The sequence below is a fragment of the Natator depressus genome, chromosome 7 (genome assembly GCF_965152275.1).
Source record: "Natator depressus isolate rNatDep1 chromosome 7, rNatDep2.hap1, whole genome shotgun sequence".
In the NCBI taxonomy this organism is placed as follows: Eukaryota; Metazoa; Chordata; order Testudines; family Cheloniidae; genus Natator; species Natator depressus.
Window position 1 is genome coordinate 90,919,240 of NC_134240.1, and position 19,976 is coordinate 90,939,215.

A 19,976-nucleotide genomic window follows, 5' to 3' on the forward strand; every position below is an offset into this window, starting at 1 on the left:
GGATAGGATACATTGTGTTACTCTTACCTTTGTGCTTCCAAGAGAAACAACATAGACTTTGCAATTGTATTCCATGATTTGATCATTTCAGCAGTACATTATAATACATTTTATGATTATATAATTAGAAAGAAATGCCATTTCTTCAACACTCACATCAAGTGTTTATTAATTAAACAAAATAAAAATACATTACAACTTTCAGCTGAACAATGCTTGGGAACAAAGGCATCTAGCTATAACTGATAAAAATTATTACATTTAGGATTACAAAAGACTAAGAAAACAAATTATATAAGTGCTATAGCAACAATAGGGTTTGTCACAGAGTTTATGAATAAAATGAAGTCTATTGCCAGGTTTCCATGCTGTAAATCTTTCTTAAATGTTAGTTGTTGAACTTAGAATACAAATATTTTATTCTAAGAAATTTTTATGACTCGAGTTCTATTTAGATGGTGAGACTACTGTAAAGTGCCACACTGGTGCCCTTATTGCAAGGTAGCAAATTATGGCTAATGCTACTTCTTTAAGTAAGAATCCGGTGGCAACAATCACTCCGCAACATCACTGACGATAAGCATCACTGGCATGGCAGGAGTGTGAAAGGTAGATTTTGGTAACTGTGCCATATCCTTCACAGCCTGGACTGGCCAATTACAGTGAGCTTCTAATCAAATCATGCTGTACTTCTGAAGACTGGGCCAGGAATGGGCTGAGAATGGTTATTATGGTTGTCTGGAATTGTACCTCCATGATAAGTGATCGCATATTGTAACATAGATACTAGTAAAAGCTATAGTATTTTTGTTGTTTTTGTTCTCTCACACCTTTTGCATTAGAATATTATCTCCTGCTAAGTCTTGGAGTCCTGGAGACAAGCTGTAGATGTCCTGGAGAATTCTATTCTGTGAAATCACTGGCTGGAGATTGTGCCACTGTGATGAACAGAAAGTTCCCCAAGGCATTCCAAGATATAGAAAATCAGAGTTCATACTGGAAAGGGCTGGAGTTCAATTGTCATGGGACAGAAAGTGCTGACCAGTGCAAGGTTAACTTCAAAATGGCTATTTATTAGCTGACACATTTTGAGGTTTGTGTTGGCACTATAAATGGGTGAGGTACAACAGCTCACGCTCACAATGAAGCCAATGGGATTACTTAACCCCCAAAGAGTTAAATTACTAGCATGACTGAGCATTAATAAAAAGTCACTTGTAATGCACAGGTTTCAGAGTAACAGCCATGTTAGTCTGTATTCACAAAAAGAAAAGGAGTACTTGTAGCACCTTAGAGACTAACCAATTTATTTGAGCATAAGCTTTCGTGTAGCTCACAAAAGCTTATGCTCAAATAAATTGGTTAGTCTCTAAGGTGCCACAAGTACTCCTTTTCTTTCTGTAATGCAGTTTCACAGTTCAGGGCAACTGCACCTGTATTTCCCTTCAGTGGCCCAGCAGTGGCACCCACACTCAGGATTCCAGCTGTTGCCTTTCTTGTGTGGAGTTCTGACGAGGGTATTTCCAGGCTGGACAGTTCCCCGCCTTCACTGTCTTATTCCCAGCAGAGACAGGCTGCCCAAACATACCTGCTTGCTTTCTCTTCAGAGATGGTTAACAGAATGATTGTCTACAGTTTTAAGTTCCCTTCAGTTCTTTCTAGGCAGGCCTATTTTATTCTTAAACTAAAAACCATTACAGAGAAAGCATATTAAGAAGCTGTATGCATGTTAATAAGCTTGCCAGAGATTAGCCCAACTCTAGCATGGCCTCTGGAAGGAGCAGTCCTTCAATGCCCCACCCAAGGGGTTTCTTTTGTGATGACTAGCTCATAACAGTTTCAGTTCAGAACAAGCATGGTCAGAATATGTTTTGTCCACCCCTTATACAGTTCAGGGGTCTTTGATCTGGAGTTTCCAGGAGCAGGCCACTAGTAGACAATGGGTTTTTCTTCCCCAGGGCGGACCTTGCTTCAAAAGTGTGGATTTGAACAGGGTCATTTGCATTCCCCTTGCCCCACGCACTTTCCGAGGAAATCCACTTCATGGGTATTGTTTAAAAAAAAAAAAAAAAAAAAGCCCTTTGGAGTTCCTAATACCTTCCAGAGAATGTATTAATCTCTTAAAGAAGTTATAAACATGCAATTCCACAATAACACACACAACTGCATTTTAAATAAATGGATGCCAAAGGTATTAAAACTACTTCAACAAGGTTTAACTTAATTCAGTAAAGTTCATTCAGGACATTAGAGGATATTATCAGTCAGACATCGCTTTACAAAAATCAACACCGGGGATACGGAGCTTTGTAACTGAAGGGCATGAGCAATAGCAGCAGACACGTGTTCCTGGGATGCATAATACTATATATGTCCAACTATTTCATACTTTGTTTTCCATGATAATAAGGCTATGATGATGGGGGCCAAGGGTGTATAGCTTGAGGGATTAAACTAAGTTTCAGTGAAAGACAAATTTTGCTTAGACAGGTTGGTTTCAGGAATGCCTAGTGCTGCAATTTAATGCATCCAAATGTAACCACAAAAATTAATGTAAGCAAAAATATATCCATATGAATTAAAATGTATAAGTAAAATCTGGTGTCAGTGTAAAGTTGAGTTCCACAATGTATTCTATTAGAAATTAAAATGAACTAATTTACATAAAAATAAACTGGTTTCCTTTCTACCCTATCTACTTCTGTTAAATGTAATGGGCTGGAAAAACTAAACAGGCATAAATCAAGTAACCTTCACATCTTTTATCTGGGTGCATAAATTCCATTAACTTTGAAAATTTAGATACAACTTTAAAATAACGTGAATCATTGCCACTGTATAATATGCTGGAGATTACAGAATGGTTTAACAAAAACTCATGCCTTTCTGAACTGTTGTGTCTACTATTTCTGAACTACTGAGTAGCAGAAAGTCAGGTACTGACTTTAATACAGTCAGTACCTGAATAATTATTACCTTCCAAAAGTTACTGAGTAGGAAGCAGCGGCACCATTTAGAGAGGGCAGGGGCACCAGCCTCCTACCTCCCCCCGAGTTTTGTACCATGGGCTGAGAGCGACCCCTCCCCCTGTTGCTTGCTCCTCTCCCCTCACCAGCCAGGAGTTGTGCCTCCCCAATCTGAAATGGTGCTCCTGGTAGAAAGCAATTGTTTTCAGATACTGTTTGGACAAAAGCAGCATCCAAGAAGTCTGTAACCTCTTGAGGCCTTGCTGACAAGGAATGAAAGAGGTTGCATTGTCCAACTTCCTGTCTGGTTACTGGTTTCTCAGACTCCTTACTACAAGGAAGAGGAAGGATGATCTTTAAGGTACTGGGCTGGGACTCAGGAGATTGGGGTTCACTTTTTGGCTCTACCAAAGACATCTTATGTGATCTTGGGCAAATCTCTGAGCTTGAAGTTCCAGCTGGAAATATGAGGCTAATAATACTTGTCTACTTAGCTCTTCAGGGAAGGGGCTTACAATCTGTCTCTTGCTATGCATACATACAGTGACAAGCACAATGGAGTTTCAACCTAAACTGCGGCCTCTAACTAAGCAATGTTGTAATATATATATATATATGAACACAAAATCATAGGTATTGATCTCATACCATTATCTTAGTTACTGGTCCCAGTGGGCCAATTTACATTTGAAATTAACACCCTATGCAAGTCCACTAATCACAGGGTCCCAGCAGGCATAAACCCACATTGAATTTGGCCTATTTACATACTGTGAAATATATTCACACGACTAGCAATGGAACATATCAAATAAATGGTATTCTCTTTCTTTTCCAAAACAGATAAGGGCTGTAGAGGTACATAAGGAAGTGAGACAGGCTGAAATTGATAGCAGCCCTGCAGGGTGGCTATGAAAACAAATAATCACAGTAATTTATTATGATGTATACAGCCCCCAAAAGTGTGATGGGGACTAGAATCTGTAGTGAACTAGACCCTACAATGTGGCACCAGACTTTAAAAAAGGCAGATACTTTCTCCACAGGCCTGCTGACAGCAATTCCGGGCCCCGGGGCAGAATAGTTAATGAGCTCCCCATACACGCATAAACTCTCCGGGTTTCTACATACCCGCCCAGTAGGGTTGCCAACTGTCTAATCGCGCAAACCCAAAGACCCTTGCCCTGCCCCCTGCCATGCTCCTTTCCTGAGACCATGCCCATGTCCTGCCCCTTCACCGAGGCCCCGCCCCTTGCTCACTCCATCCCCCCTCCCTCCGTTGCTCGCTCTCCCTGACCCTCACTCACTTTCACCAGGCTGGGGCTGGGGGTTAGGGTGCAGAGTACAGGTTCTGGGAGGGAGTTTGGGGTCAGGTTCTAGGCAGAAGTTTGGGTGCTGGGTTCGGGCTCTGGGCTAGGGCAGGGGGTTGGGAGGGGGTGAGGGATTAGGCTCTGGGAGGGAGTTTGGGCCCGGGGTGAGGGCTCTAGGCTGGGCCACGGGTACAGGAGGAGGTCAGGGGGTCAGCATTTACCTCAGATTGCTCCCGAGAGTGACCGGCACACCCCTCTGGCACCGGCTCCTAGGCGGGGGTCCTGGGGGTCTCCGCGTGCTGCTGCCCTCAGCCACCACCTCTGCAGCTCCTATTGGCCGCAGTTCCCAGCCAATGGGAGCTGCGGAGTTGGCACTCAGGATGGGGGCAGCGCGCGGAGACCCCCTGCGTCCCTCCCAGGGGCCGCAGAAACATCGGCCACTTCTGGAATCTGGATTCAAGTGGAGTGAGGGTGGGCAGAAAGCCTGCCTTAGCCCCGTTGCATTGCCAACGCCATTGGCCGGGGGCTCCCAGACCCTTTTAAATCACCTGGGGCCCTGGGCAATTGTTCTCTTTGACCCCACCCTGTCGGCAGGCCTGCTCCTCCATGAGGAGAAGAGTGATAGTCAGAATTGTAGAAGCTGGCTGCTCTAGATAGTTATTTTCCCTAGACTCTTGGCCTAGAGATTTAAATACTGCATAGTGTCAAGCCACAATGCCCGCAGCAGCAGAAGAATGTATGTTCTGACTCTGATTCTAAACAATACTATAAACATTCACTGTTTCTTCCATTTATGGATGTTTTACTTCTACAAATAAATGACAGACTTGGGGCTGACAGTAAAACTGTTTCAAATGTTATTGCTTTCAGCAAATATAACTAGTGAACTTGAACATTCGGTCACTGCTTTTCACATTTACCCACTAATAAACATCAGGTCTCTACTGAATAACAATAATAGATAAGACACTTACAAAGAAAAGAGACCTTACTCAATACTATTAGTAAAACTCCAGCTCAGTGTGACCTAATATTCTTTCATAATATCTACCGTATTGTGAAGGATATTTATTTTCACTGTGGGTTACAGCTCCTGGGGGACATTCTTTTTTACATTTTGGCTTTTTTGATACACCATTGATGCGCTATAATGACTACAGAAAATGTTTGGTCTATATCCAACAACGCTAATATATTCACTGTACTTTCATATTAACTACAGATCACACAACCACCTCACTTACTACAGTGTGTTAAACTATACAGAAAGCTATAACAAGTGCTTTGGGCTATAACATGCACTGAGAAAGCAGCATGCTCTAGAGGATAGGGCACTGGACAGGCACTCCCAAAAGCAGAGTTCTGGACCTGACCTGGTATGTAAACTTGGGCAAATCAGGTTACTTCTCTGTGCCTCTTTTTCCCCTCCCACCCTTTGTTGGTTTTTGTCTATTTACATTGCAAGTTCTTTGGGCCAAGGACTGTCTCTCTCACTATGTGCTTGTTCAGCAACTAGTGCAACAGGGTCTGGATCTCAACTGGGGTCTCGAGGTGCTACTGTAATACAAATAATAAACTATATAGAGACTGTTGTATGGAGACCTTTGAATCCTTTAAACCATAAAATGGTGCAGAGGCTATTTCATCTACAGTAGTACAGGAGTGAATGCCTGTAGACACCCATCTGTCACAGATGTGGCAGAACTTTCTCATCACATCTCTCTGAATGTCCCTGCGTTTGTGCTTGAAGCATATGACAGTTCCATGTGTGTAACAGAAGCCACTGACTCATCCTCCAACCACAGTTGCCAAGGGTAGGCAAAGTCAGTCTTTGGAGCATTCATGGTAAGCCAACACTAATTTACCTCAGTGTCTATTAAACCCAAGTTTCAGAAACAGTACCTGCTTCCTCCTTTCCTGCGCTTGTTCCCATTTGATTTAGTACTTATCTTTGAGATGCTGGAGAAAAAGGGGAGGGGTCATTGCTATATTTGGAACCTCAAGGTCAGAGAATGAAGTTTTGTTAATAAAGATGACACCATGGCCTCTATGCCAGTGATAACCACAAAGGGAAAGATACAACTGAAGTAGAATAATCAGATATCTCCCACTACAAGAAACCTATTCCCACTGTCTCTTCTGGAACATACAGAAGATATGCTGAGGCAAATTCAGACTAGTTGTAAGCAGGCCCAACTCCATTAACAGCTCATATGACCATTTAGCTATGCATGAACATTTGCTACAGTACCTACTGCCAGCTTAAAAAAAAGACAGTATAGCCTGAAGAAAAGTAGGAGGTAGATTTGTTGCTCAATGTTTGTTGTTTAACTATTTTTTCTTTGCCACAGAATAACTGAATACATAACAGATTACTAATATCTGACAGTTCTCAAGACATTTTCAGGGATCCTGTCCATGGTGTTATTGTCAGCCAGCCACACATATCTCTTTCAAATATACAGGGAAGCATTCCCCCAACACACACGATGTGCCTTAGGATTGGTCTCAATGTATTTCATAAGCACGGGATTCCATTTAATTCATATTTATCTATCATCCTGTATGAAATATTGCACTGGCTTGTCACTCACTGCCACTAATCTGACCTGTTCTCCCAGCATTCTGTCAGAATCAACTTATGTTTTTTCATTGCCTAGCTTTGCTTTCATGAGGATGAATGGATGGGTATGGGAAAAAAATTGAAAAACTGCAGAAGACCAATACTACTTGGAATCCACTTATTTTGTTTAGGTTTCAGAGTAGCAGCCGTGTTAGTCTGTATTCGCAAAAGGAAAAGGAGTACTTGTGGCACCTTAGAGACTAACAAATTTATTTGAGCATAAGCTTTCGTGAGCTACAGCTCACTTCATCGGATGCATTCACTAGTTGTATCCGAATGAAGTGAGCTGTAGCTCACGAAAGCTTATGCTCAAATAAATTTGTTAGTCTCTAAGGTGCCACAAGTACTCCTTTTATTTTGTTTAGTTACTGCTTAAATCTTGAATAGGGTTTGGCTTGGCTTGGCTTGCCATTGTGTTTAATTCCAAGACCTAAGCTTTTGTTATATTTTAAAAGATTAATATAAATGTTTGCCTTTATTTATTTTTAATCTTTTCTAAGAATAACCAAACCTGATATGCTCCCTTTTGTAATGTGTCAGGAGTTAGATATCTCTCTCACCATATTTGGGCCTTTCAACCTGGAGCTGTGGAATCTGGTCTAACTGTTCACCAACCAGAATAAATTATTTTAGAAGAATGAGGCTAATTTAAGGGCTTGGCTGTCTTTAACCTTTTTGCTGCGGATCATCCACCCCATCTGTGGAGCTGCCATAATCTCTTAATAATTCATCATTAATTTTCTATTGAATTCAATGCAGTATTAAGACAAGAACAGGACTAGGACATAACAAAACATAACAGATTCTTAGAGTCTGTCGAGCATTTACAAACTTTCTCCCTACTACGTGAACGATATTTGATATCTAGAACAACTATTTTTGCCTCTTCATTAATGTATTTTATTTAATTGTAATGCTCCACTACTTAAACACCACATAACTAATCATGTAAAAATGACCACGAAATCTATTTAGTATTTCTATTACAGTAGCAACTAAGGGCCACAATTGAAACCTAGGCCTGTTATACTAGATGCTGGTCATGCACATAGTAACAGAGAACTCCATGCCCCAAAGAGCTTATGTTTAGGTAGATGTGAGAGATAAAGGAGGGGAGCAGGGAAGTATTACCCCCATTTTATAGGTGAAGAATTGAGGCAGAAAGAGAGCAAACATGACTTACTCATGTCACACAGGAAATCTGTAGCTGAACCAGGAACTGAACCCACATCTGCTGTATCCTACAAGACCACCCTTTATTTATGAAATGCTAATGCCTTCAAACTTCTTATTTAAAAAATTATAGTATTGTGTACTTACATTGTGCCTTTCATGCAAAGATCCCAAAAGCTTTACAAAAGGTGGGTGAGCATTATTTTACCCATTTTTTTTCAGAAAAGGAAACTGAGGCACAGATGTGTTACTTGCTGAAGCTAACACATGAAGTCAGTGGCAGAACTTGGTAATGAACCTAGATCTTTGGATCTCTGTACCCATGCACAAACCACGGGATCACACTGCATCTTTGATTTGCATTCAATTAGCCACATCGGCTCATTAACAATAATAGCAGTACCATATACTACACAGGCATTTTACCACATTCAGTGCTGACAAATGTACATAAATCAGAATGAATTTGAGGGAGAGGGATAAATAGGCTGATGGGGTATGAAAAGGAATTGGCTTGATTTCTAGTATTACAGTATTGGTTCATAAGTTTCTTTGCAACACTCACTGGCTGAATCTTGAGGCCAGTCTGGCTGTAGCCTAGCAAACCACATAACTACCCTGTCAGCTCATGGTGGAACAGGAAGAGAATAATGTGGATCCAAAGGAAGTAAAGAATGAAATTCTACTCTCCTTCCTAGAAGGGGGGCCATTTTGCTGGTTAAATTGCAGGTACTGCATGACTTTAAAAACTCAGACTAAATATTGGTACATTTTTGCAATGCCAGGCTAGTAAGGTTGGTTCTTTAGCCAAAATCAGAGTACTGTACTCATTGGTAAAGATAAAACTTTCTAATTTCATGTTCCCTGTAGTTAAACAATCTTTGTTATGTAGTGAATTAGGTGATAGTCTGTGAAAATCCCGAACTCTACAATGCTGGCCTACTTCCATACCCTAATTACATTACTTCACCTAATCCTTTAATTTTTCTTCCTGCTAAATGTCAGGTGTCATGAAAGTGCTTAGTTTTACTATAAAAAGTGTTATAGCACATTATTCACCATGTATAACAGTTTAGACGTTATATATTGTGCACTTTATGTATAAGTCTTTACTAGTCTCATACTAAAATATTAAGTGATAATTTTTCATTATGAAGCATGGGGAAAATTAAATATTTGTGAACTGTGATTCCCTGTACCAAGGTGAACATTTTCAGTTATTATTCTAGATTGCAAATGGAGCCTAAGCATCTTTCCTTTTGAAAACAAAGGGGAGTTTATGCCCAGAAAAGTAGCTCACTCCCAGTGCCAGAAGTGGGGATTGTTACTAATATGCAAGCACCAAAACTAAGAGAGACTAACAAAGTTCCGACTCTTTGTTCCCAGCATCCAATCTAGAGGTTCTGGTTAGTTCTGACTGAATCCAAAGAAATGTAAACCTTTACTGATAGAAACATTTTTTTAAAAAAATAAATCAATACATATAAATATTTTATGTTAATACTAAATAAAATTTCTTTTCACATATTTACAGCTTCCTTATGGTTCTTTCCCTCTTCCATTTCCCAGTTTTTCTGTGTTATTCTTTGTTTGTCTTCTTTTTTCTAGTCCTCCTTCTATTCTTTTCTGAAAGCGGTTACTGCTTTATATTTTTTGCTTTGTATGTTCTGTATATACTTCACTTTAACTCTTTTTCATTCTTCCTTTATCTCTTCCATTCCATTTTCATTTCAGTCTCCTGCTGTTGCTGTATTTCTATTTCTTCTTTTTTATCTCTGTATGTTTCCCTCTTCATTTCTGTCTGCAGACCTACCGTTCCACTTCCTTTAGAGACATGCATTCTGCTTTCATTCTAAGGCAATTTATAATCATCTGGGAATAAAGGTACTTGCAGTGTGTTTCCATTTGATTTTTATTATCTCACACATAATTTCTGAAATCTCATTCATTTTTACTCCAATCTTGGCAGATGTGCTTTCCCACTCCAGCTCACTTTTGCCTTGATTGTCCCTTTACCTGTCAGCCCAATTTGCCTGTCACCCCTCCCTGCTCAATTCTTAGCCTCCAGACACAACACTTCAGCATCCTGGGGGAGTTCATTGCACTGAACCCCCCCCCCCAAAAAATTCTGTCTCCTGCACAGATGACCTTTACCCTGATGATAGAGTTCCATCATGCCTGAGAAGAACAGTTGTCAGCCTTGGTCTTCATCCCATAGCTTTAGGTGACCTTTTAGATAGCGAGGCCAAGGCCACTGAGTAACTTAAAGATAAGGACAGAGACCTTGACTCGATATTCAATGGAAGCCTGTGTAGGGAGCAGAGGACAAGTCTGATGTGTTCCTGAGATGTGCTGCAGCTTTCTGTACTAGTTGGAATTTCCTAAAGGCTGATGCAGCTGGTTGGAACTGGTTCCTGCTTCTGCTGCTCTGTCCCTGCTGGGAGAAGGAGGGACAGGATGGCTTGGGGAGCAAAGACCTGGCCCCCTTCCAGGGTGCTCAGGGTCCCCTGTCAATTCTGGTGGGGCTGGTGGTATGAAGAGCTGACTGGAGCTGGTTCCTGCTGCTGCTGTGTCCCTGTTGCCTGGAGGAGGGGAAAAATGCCTCACTAACCTATTAAAAAGATTTGACCATGTCATCAAAACAGCAGATACAGGGAAACCAGCTGACATAACTTACTTGGGCTTGCAAAAAGCCTTTGACAAAGTCCCTCCCAAGAGACTATTCAGAAAACTACGTAGTCATGAAGAAAGAGGCAAAGTTTTGTTGTGGATCTGAAACAGAAACAAGGGGCTTGATTCTCCTTTTCACTGCAGCAACTTTATGCCACATGGCAGTCTAAAATGGTCATCTAGGGGACAAAACTGGATCTGGGATGAGCAGAGTATCCTGGGTGGACAAGGTGGGCCTAGCACAGGACTTCTGGTGTCATCAAGTAGGTTTCTGTGATACAAACTACATCAGATTCTTCATCACTGAGAGCATCATGTATTGTTTGATGGCAACAGGTCTTTCTTGATCAGCATCTGTTTTAGTTCAGGTAGCTTTGTGCCACCTTTTTTGGGCCCTTACCTTGGTAATGGTCCTGTGTAATGGACAGGTAGTAGATGTCTGGTAGTCAGTTTCTTATGTGTACTCTGCTGTCTCCTTGGACAGTTCCTCCCTATTTGAACTGTGATAGGTGAAGTAGTGGGTTGTGTCATGGGATGCTCTGAATAGAGGAAAGGGTGTCTGGTTCGCCAAATTCCATGAGCAAGACGTATCTGCTGGACCCCATTTGGCAAAATGACCTAGCTGAGTCCCAGGGATGGAAAGAGCTGGAATAGTCTGTTCCTGTAGTCGTGGATGTGCTAGCAGCATTGTGGCATAACAATGGAAATAATTATAATAGTAACAATAATACTAGGTAGGGTTGAGTACAAGAAAACAGGGGTATCAATGGCATCAGGCAGCTGTGTGTGTGTTCCCTTTCCTGCTTTGGGGGAGAGGCAGGCAATAGTATTTACTAATGAGTAGTGTGTGAGAGTTACAGCTGTAAAATGTCCACTTGAACAGAAGATGGCAGTGAAGGCTGGAAGAGCATGGTTGAGGCTCCTCCCCTATAAGAGAGGCAAAGTCTTTGAGAGCCTCATTTCCACTAGTGGTTCCTGTTCAAAGGTTGTCCACTCCGGTACATAGACTCCCCCCCGCCCCCGCACGATCCAGAGAGACACACAGCTCATGCGTACAATCAAACCATGGCCAACCTGAACTTACCAATTCATGAGGACTTCCAGAAGGTTCTAAAGACACATCTGAAATCTCGCAAGTCTCTTTGGGATCAGACTAAGGCTCTTAAATTGTCCTCATTCAATCCTGGGGCATGCTCGAAAGTACTCTGGGATAATGCAAATGTCCCAGACAAACACCTGATCAATGAACTTCCAGGCTTCAACCTACCCAGGAAACACTGGCATACACTGAATCGTTTTAGAACACTGCATGACAGATGCTGTCATCTCTTACACCTTTGGAAGATGAGACAATGGACCTTGTCAATGTGGACATTAGTTGCAAACTGTGGACCACATTATAAATCCATGTCCACTTCAGTCATTTGCCAGTGGCATCTCCAAATCACTCCTGAAGCTACCCACTGGCTCACTAATCTGGACTTGGTTCTTCAAATGTTGCTAATCATCTCCCTTGCCACACAAAGGAAGTAGTAGTTCCTGGGCTGCGGAGAGGGGAGCTGGGACATGAGTCACAGCCTCATTTTCAAAATTAGAAAATCTCTCTTCCTTCAAAAGTGAACGATGGCCCCTCCCTGGCTGTGGGAAGGAGGGGAAGATGGCGGCAGTGATAGGGTATAACTGTTTCCATACCTTTGTTTTAAAGGTGTTGTTATTAACTGAATTACAGGAGCAGGTAGAAGCACCGAGGCTGAAGCCCCGCTGTACAGTTGTGGTAGCAGAGGCAGCGGCAAGTGGCAATACAGGCTGGCCACCCCAAGAATGTATTCATAGGGTCCGGACAGGTATGCACTTGGGGCAGCTATCCTGTGCTCACTGTGTCCATGCTCCTGCAGCTACACTATTATTGTTCGTGTGCTAGCTCAAAGCAAGGTAGTGCGAGTATGTCTGTGCAAGCTGGGAATCACACCCCTAGCTCATAGACACAGCCGTGGTCCCCACCCAAGAAAGTGCACTAGCTCTATATGTCTCCTGGAGCTGGAAATCACACCTCCACCTTGAAGTGTGGATGTATACTTTGACCAAAGCCATATTCTGATTGGGTTTGTCAGAGTGCAGAGGACAGAAGCTCTGTTTCATGACGGATTTTCAAAATTTGGCTTTGTTCCAAATATGAGCAAAACCTGAAAATTTCCCATAGAAAATTCAAACAAATTTTGCTTCAGGTTGATTTAAAATGTTTCATTTCAATTTTGACTTGTTATATTAAAATTTAAAAATTACATTGTCTTTTCAAAACAAGAAGCTGAAATATTTCATTCTGAAAAAGTCGAAACATGTCCAAGTGAAATGTGGCTCAGCTGAAGTTTCTCTGATTACCTCAACGCCTTTTTGACTGTTACAACTGTGAGTCAGCTCCCAACCCAACCAAGACCAATCACTGAAATACAACAGCAATAACAAATCCTGACATGTTATAATAAACCAATGGAGAGGGGGAATATTAATCTGAGGAAGAAATAACAAAGAGCAATATGGGGGAGGAAAAGTGACAGTTTTAAGATGGCAGGCTGCCTGTGCAGCAGCAATTTAAGACCTTCCAACCAGTATTTACCTACAGAACTTTCTATTGTAAAATCCTTCACCAGGAACTGATGAGAAGATTATAAACCATCTCCTCCTCCTCTGTAGCTCAGTTAAGCAACTTTTTTTTCCATTTACAGGATCTTATTTTATTTATTCTCCCACTGATATTTTGATGATGGTAGGGGAGGAGGCAAGGAGATCCTCTTTCATGCTGCAGATGTGGTGCAGAATGCTGCAAAGGTAAGGTCAGACTCAATCAGATAATTTTCAGTACCAACATAAGCATGTACCTACCACCTCCATGGCATCTCTGAAGCAAATCTCACTTTGTTTCCCTAGCATTTGTTACTTTTTCACAGCTGTTTACTTGCAATATGCTTACACTTAGTTCTCCCTTCACATACACCTATATAACCTAAATGACTTCAGTGTGTAGCCCTTTTCCTGGGTACGGTTAATAGTAGGAAGGGCCACATTCAATGTAGTCTAGGGCTATATCTACACTACAGCCAGTCGGCAAAACTTATATGTGTGAATATTCTACCCCCATGAGCGACAAAAGTTACACTGGAATAAGCATTCGTGTGCACAATGCTATGGTGACAGGAGAGCTTCTCCCACTGATATAGTTTATGCTGCTCATGGAGGTGATTTTTTATGCCAACAGGAGAGCTCTCTCCCGTTGGCATAGAGCGGCTTCACCACATGAGCTCCAGCAGGTCAGCTGCGCCGCTGCAGCACTGTACATATTGACATACCCTAGGAGTTCTATTTAAAATAAATGAAATGAGCGGATCAAGTTGTCATATGAAACCTTTTCTGCTCCCAGCTTTTAGCAACTTCACATTTGATCCTGCCTGGTCACCTTTACAGGTGTTTCTTTCCTGCTTGCAAGCACACAGGAATCCTTAGGCAACTCCTTTTATTTGGAAAAAACAAGATAAACATCTAATGACATAAGCAAACCCCAAGCACTGTGTTTGGGGGTACAGCCAACCCCACAGTTCCAGTTATTAATTGCCCAGATTGTTAGAGCCCAGAATGCTTATTCACAAAACAATCCCCCCACCCATTTACATCTCACTCACAAATCCATTTAGATTCAGCATGGTCAAGTAAGCACCTTGAGACATCTCTTCTTAGCCCATCTGCTGCAGGCAAGGGAAGTACGCATCGCTAGGCCTGCCACTGCCAGGTCACGTTCTACCAAGTGAGCGCCACACAAGCTGCAAATCTGGGGAGGAAACCCAAAGGAAAAGCAAGACCCTGGTCAGGGTCTCTGCTCTCTCCAGCAGTCTCTGGTCTCTGACAAAGTCTCTGCTTCTCTTGTTGAACTTGGTCTCCTATACAGTTGGAGTCCACTACCTGACAGCTCAGGGTGAACTCCTTTCCCCAGGCCATTTCTCTCCCCTCTCATATGGGAGCAGAGAGCTGCTTTTGGCTTTAAATCTTCTAAGTCTGGGGCTTGCACTTGGGAGGATAGGTTTTGGCCCCATGTTGTGACTCCAGTTGTCCAAAATGATAATTTAGACTACTACTGAACTGTATTTAGGCCAGCTCCATGGAACAGAGGTAGCTGGGCTCTAGGCCATCCATGCTCTTGGCCACAAACACACTGAGTGTAAGCAGGGGTGCTATACAGCCACTGACTTCTTTCCTTAGGCTGCATCTGGGAATCTTCCCTACCCCAGCTGAGGGCCCTGAGGAATGACGTCCGTATGAGAAAAGGTAGGGACAGGTTTCCACTGACTGAGTGAGCACCCAGGAAGAGAAGGCGGGATGGGCTGCACAAGTGACACAGCAAGCTGACAGTTCTAAAATTGAGCTGTCATTTGCAAGAGGAAAGGCCTTTTAGGGCCATAATACTTCCAAGATAGTTGTGTGAACAACTGAAGATAGAGACTCTGCCCTAGAATGTCCTCAAAGATAACTGGGATTTTAAGGGCCCAGAATCCCAGTTCTCCCATCTCTTCTCTTACCTGCCTTGTGAGGGTTACTGCTGCAGCAACCTTCATGGGTGCAAGAGGGGTAGATAGAGGATCGGCAGAAGGCTGCCCATCTTCCCCCCACCACAGGCGGTACCGTATCACACTGATAAGCAGTGGGTATGGGTCCTCTCTCTTCCTATTCTGGGCTGGCAACCTTCAGGAGCTGTTGGCCCTTGATGGCACTGGCTATGCAGGAGTAAAAGGCAACTGTACATTCAGTTCTCAATAGTTCTCATAGTTCTAGGACAGAAGTTCAAAACTGGGTATCATACGTTATGCTCCTAAATTCATATTTAGGCCCTCATGTGGCCTGACATTCGTAACAGCTGAGCACCCACAAATCTAATTGCATTCAATGGGAGCTGCAGGTGCTCAACATCTTTTGACAACTAAGCCACTTTTATTTAGGTGTCTAACTATGAGCTTGGGAGCCTAGCATTAAGTACCCAGGCTTTGAAATGTTGGCCCTAGTTCTTATGTTTTCTTGTTTGTAGAAGAATATTCTGATGTCTTCTTAATTTGCTTCGAAAATTTCATAATCTCTGAAGAAATGAAGCTTGTTTTGTGCTAGTGACCAAACTAATGTAGCAAATAATAAAGGACAATGTCATTTTGAAATATTGCACTTTAGCACAAGTGGCTTTAGCAACAAGGCTAAAAATGGGTTTCTCCATTTCTCCAACTGCAAAGACAATTTTTAAAATGAAACCTAATGTACACAAAAAGTGCATCTTTACAACCGCAGGAGCCATATTGTTTGTAATATCAAAACAACACTTTAACAGGTCACTAAAAAAGTGCTGAGCATCAAAATAACACCACCAGCTGTTCCTGGTTCAGGCATACGTATTTTCATGTAATTCCCTGCACAGATGAACATCTGATCATGGATCATCTATTTTCTCTGCACTGTTCTCCATTTCTCAAAGCATTTAATTGTCTAGTTCTACTACAAACAAACAAGCCATTAAAAATTACTTAGAAACCCACACAAAGGAGGACTGTTGTTTTTGGGGAATCCTGCTGGCACATGTTGCTGCCAGATACACAGTATTTAGCAACAGTCACACCATGATTTGAAGGTTTACATTTTTAATATGGTGACAGCATGTTGCAAGTTTCATTATAAATTGAAATATAACAGCATGCACTTCTGTTCATTGTGCAAACTTCCTTTTCAAGCACATGGCATTAGACAATTAATTATATGAATTTCAGCTGTCTTAAAGGAATATACAGTATAGTGTACTTTCAATAGCTTTTAAAATCAGTTGAAAAATGAGGACAAAGATCATTTAGGGGGGAATTTCTTCCATTGATATGTGGATGATTTTCATGCATAACCCAATTGTTGTAATGAAGAAAGCTCGGCGACAGATTTCTTCCATGCCATAGCTCTAGCCACGGTCTTTTCAACACGGTGGACCAAATGGTGGCCTGGCTTACACAATGGAGTAAGTGGGGGAAAGCAGTGCTTAATTTGTAATAAAAGAGAGGCGGAAGCTCAAGCAATATTTTACTTTCATAACAGACACTGCAAGCCCAGAGATGCCGGGGCTGTGAATTGCCAAGCCCTGAGGCACTGGGGTTCAGCTCTGGCAAGTCCTGGCACAAATTAAGCACTGGGTGTAAGTCACCTCCTGACTCCCTTGTGATAACTCTTTGTTCCACAGGTACACAAAGAGGAGAGTAGGCTCTGCAGACCTGGTACATTCCCCTGCTCCCTGAAGATGGGTGGGAGTGGTTTGGGACAGAGCAGAGCCTTGGCTTTGCCTTGCACAATGTGCTAGCTTGCAGAATTACACTAAGGGAAGTAGGCTGCGCTAGGTTTAGGCCTAGGGCTGGGCACTTCCCCCTAGGAGCAGGGGAGACCAGTAGGAAGGCAGAATATGACTCAAGAACAATCTGCCTCCCAGTCTGCTCCAAGAGACAACAGAATGATGCATCACCCCTTGCTTGTGGCTTATAGTTCATTATTCAACCCAAAGGTAGTTATTTGCAATTTTTTCTAAGTCAAATGCTAGTAATTATTATTGTTTGAGTACTCATCTCTTCAGTTGTAAAACTGTTTTATTCAGTTAAATTGCAATATATCAGTGCATAACTGTAATAGTTTCATGAATCTTATCCCTCTGCTCCAGGGCAGTTTGATTGTCTACATGCAGCAGTTTCTTGTGATTACATCCACTGATTTATCTTTCCTTAAAATGCTCTTAAGATGCGGTAGTGCTAATATACAGAACTGACAGCTATTAGCACTTTCAGTCTTGCTTGTACACCAGCCAAGGAGCGTGGGTTATTGCTGATGTCATAAATATAAAGGGAAGGGTAACAACCTTCCTGTATACAGTACTATAAAATCCCTCCTGGCCAGAAGCACAATATCCTTTTACCTGTAAAGGGTTAAGAAGCTTAGGTAACCTGGCTGGCACCTGACCAAAAGGACCAATAAGGGGACAAGATACTTTCAAATCTAGGGTGGGAGGAAAGGCTTTTGTATGTCTGTTCTGTGTGCTTGCCGGAGAGAGAGAGATCAAGAAAGCAGGCAATCCAACTCCATTAGAAGTAGTAAGTACTAGCAAGGAAATGCGTTTGTTTACTTTTGTTTTGGCTTGTGATTTTCTCTGTGCTGAGAGGAAGGTGTACTCCTGGTTTTCTTTTTGTAACTTTAAAGTTTTTGCCCAGAGGGAATCCTCTAATTTTTAAATCTGATTGCCCTGTGAGATTAGCTTCCCTTCTAATTTTAGAGAGGTGCTTCTTTTACCTTTTTTCTTTCTAATAAAGTTCTGTTTCTTTTAAGAGCCTGACTGATTTCTCTATGGTCCTAAGATGCAGGGGTTTGGGTCTGTGATCACTTTGTACCAATTGGCTAGGATATTATTCACATGTCTCCCCAGGAAAGGGGGTGTAAAGGCTTGGGGGAATATTTTGGGGGCATAGGAACTCCAAGTGGTCCTTCCCCTGATTCTTTGTTAAATCACTCGGTAGTGGCAGCAGACCCTCCAAGGGCAAAAAGTTTGTGCCTTGGGGAAGTTTTACCCAAAGCTGGTAGAAATAAGCTTAGGGGCTCTTTCATGTGGGTCCCCACATCTATACCCTAGAGTTCAGAGTGGGGAGGGAACCTTGACAGCTGAGATATCACTCACATTCTGATTTCTCTTTCTATTTTAATATTTCTGCAACTGCTTGTAATTTTATCTCTATGGATTCCTCACAAAGGGAACTTTTTAGTGGTGGAAATGATTAATTATCTTTGCACGTACAGATACAAAGAGTATCAGACAATTGATGCACTGTATGAAATTTTCTGAAAAAACAACCAAAGCATATTTTAAAGTATATTAACTTTAAGAAACCAGACAGAGCCAAATTCTTCCCTCAGATATGTGCCTGCAGCTCCCACTGAAGTCAACAGGAGTTGTGTGTGTTAAGGTGAAATTTGACAATTTAATTGTTAGTGATAATCAGCTGCAAGTGATCTTGTAACTTTACTGCTCTAACTGTTTAATTTTTCACTCAGGGCTTTATGATGATACTAGTTTTATGTACAAAGGGAGACTTTTAATTTTGGCAAAATCGTTTCAAATGGTTGAATAGTTTTCATTTTCTACCATTTCAAAACTCAAAGGTTGACTTTTTAGCAGTATGTATCAGCCTACAGACTGCTTTCACAAGAGTCCTCAGAATTACAGAGACAAGTAAAACATAGGTGCCTAATCCCTTCTGCCCATCTCTGGTGACTGAAATTCTCTTTTTACTAAATCTAGCTTTCCCTGCAGCACGCAGAAGGGAAATTAGATGTTCTGCATTATCTCTGTTATTGTCCTGGAGAGCAAATATTCACGAGGTTTGTGATCTAGCTCCAAGTCTCAGGGATTGAATTAAGATGGTATAGCCAATATGCCCTATTGCCACTTCTTGCTGACCTGATGTTCGAGCTCCATTAGAACTATGTCAGACTCTCCCTTCCCCCTCTGTCTCTGGTCCAACTCTGGCTCCACCCCCTCTCTGCCTCCTTCCAATGAGCACAGTTTGTACTTGTGCTGGGCCTAAATGCACATCCAGAAGCCTCCTCTCTATTCAGATCTGCAACATTGCTATAAAGGATTAAGCATTACCATGGGATCACGCAGGCCTGGACTGGGACACTGAGAACTTGCCAAATAGGCAGCCATTCTCTTGGATGTGCCAACTGTGGACTGGCAAGTAGAATGATCAGAATTACTATTTATTCTGCTGACTGCTTAGCAGCGCGAGACGTTTATGGAAGAGGAGAGTGAATAAGAATCTTGGTGTAACTCTTTCTCCTCTGGGAAGAAAAGTCCCCATTTTCCCTTCCCTGAGGAGATGCAACGAAATGGACAGTTCCTATGGCCTTGACAACCAGCTCCAAAATCTTTGTGCAATTTTCTTTTTTTTTTTTATTTGGAAAAATATTCCTCTTTTTAACAGCAAAGTAATTTCTGGTCACTGAGCAACAGTTGGAATCTTCCCTTCTCTCAGACTGGTAAAAGAACTGGGGAATAAACCATGGGTTTTTTTGGTTGGTTGGTTGGTTTTTTTAAATGCATAAGCTTAAATTTAAAAAATGACAAGGTAATTTTGTGTGCTCAGCTTCAGCCACTTTAAAAGGAGCCTGATTGTCACAAATGCACAGTGT

At 41.9% G+C, this 19,976-nt stretch overlaps 1 protein-coding gene across 3 annotated transcripts in view; it reads right to left on the reverse strand.

Annotated features, from left to right (window-relative positions):
• The window catches only part of HTR7 (5-hydroxytryptamine receptor 7), a 40,543-nt gene that overhangs the window by 14,324 nt on the left and 6,243 nt on the right, over nucleotides 1-19,976 (reverse strand). The window lies entirely within an intron of this gene.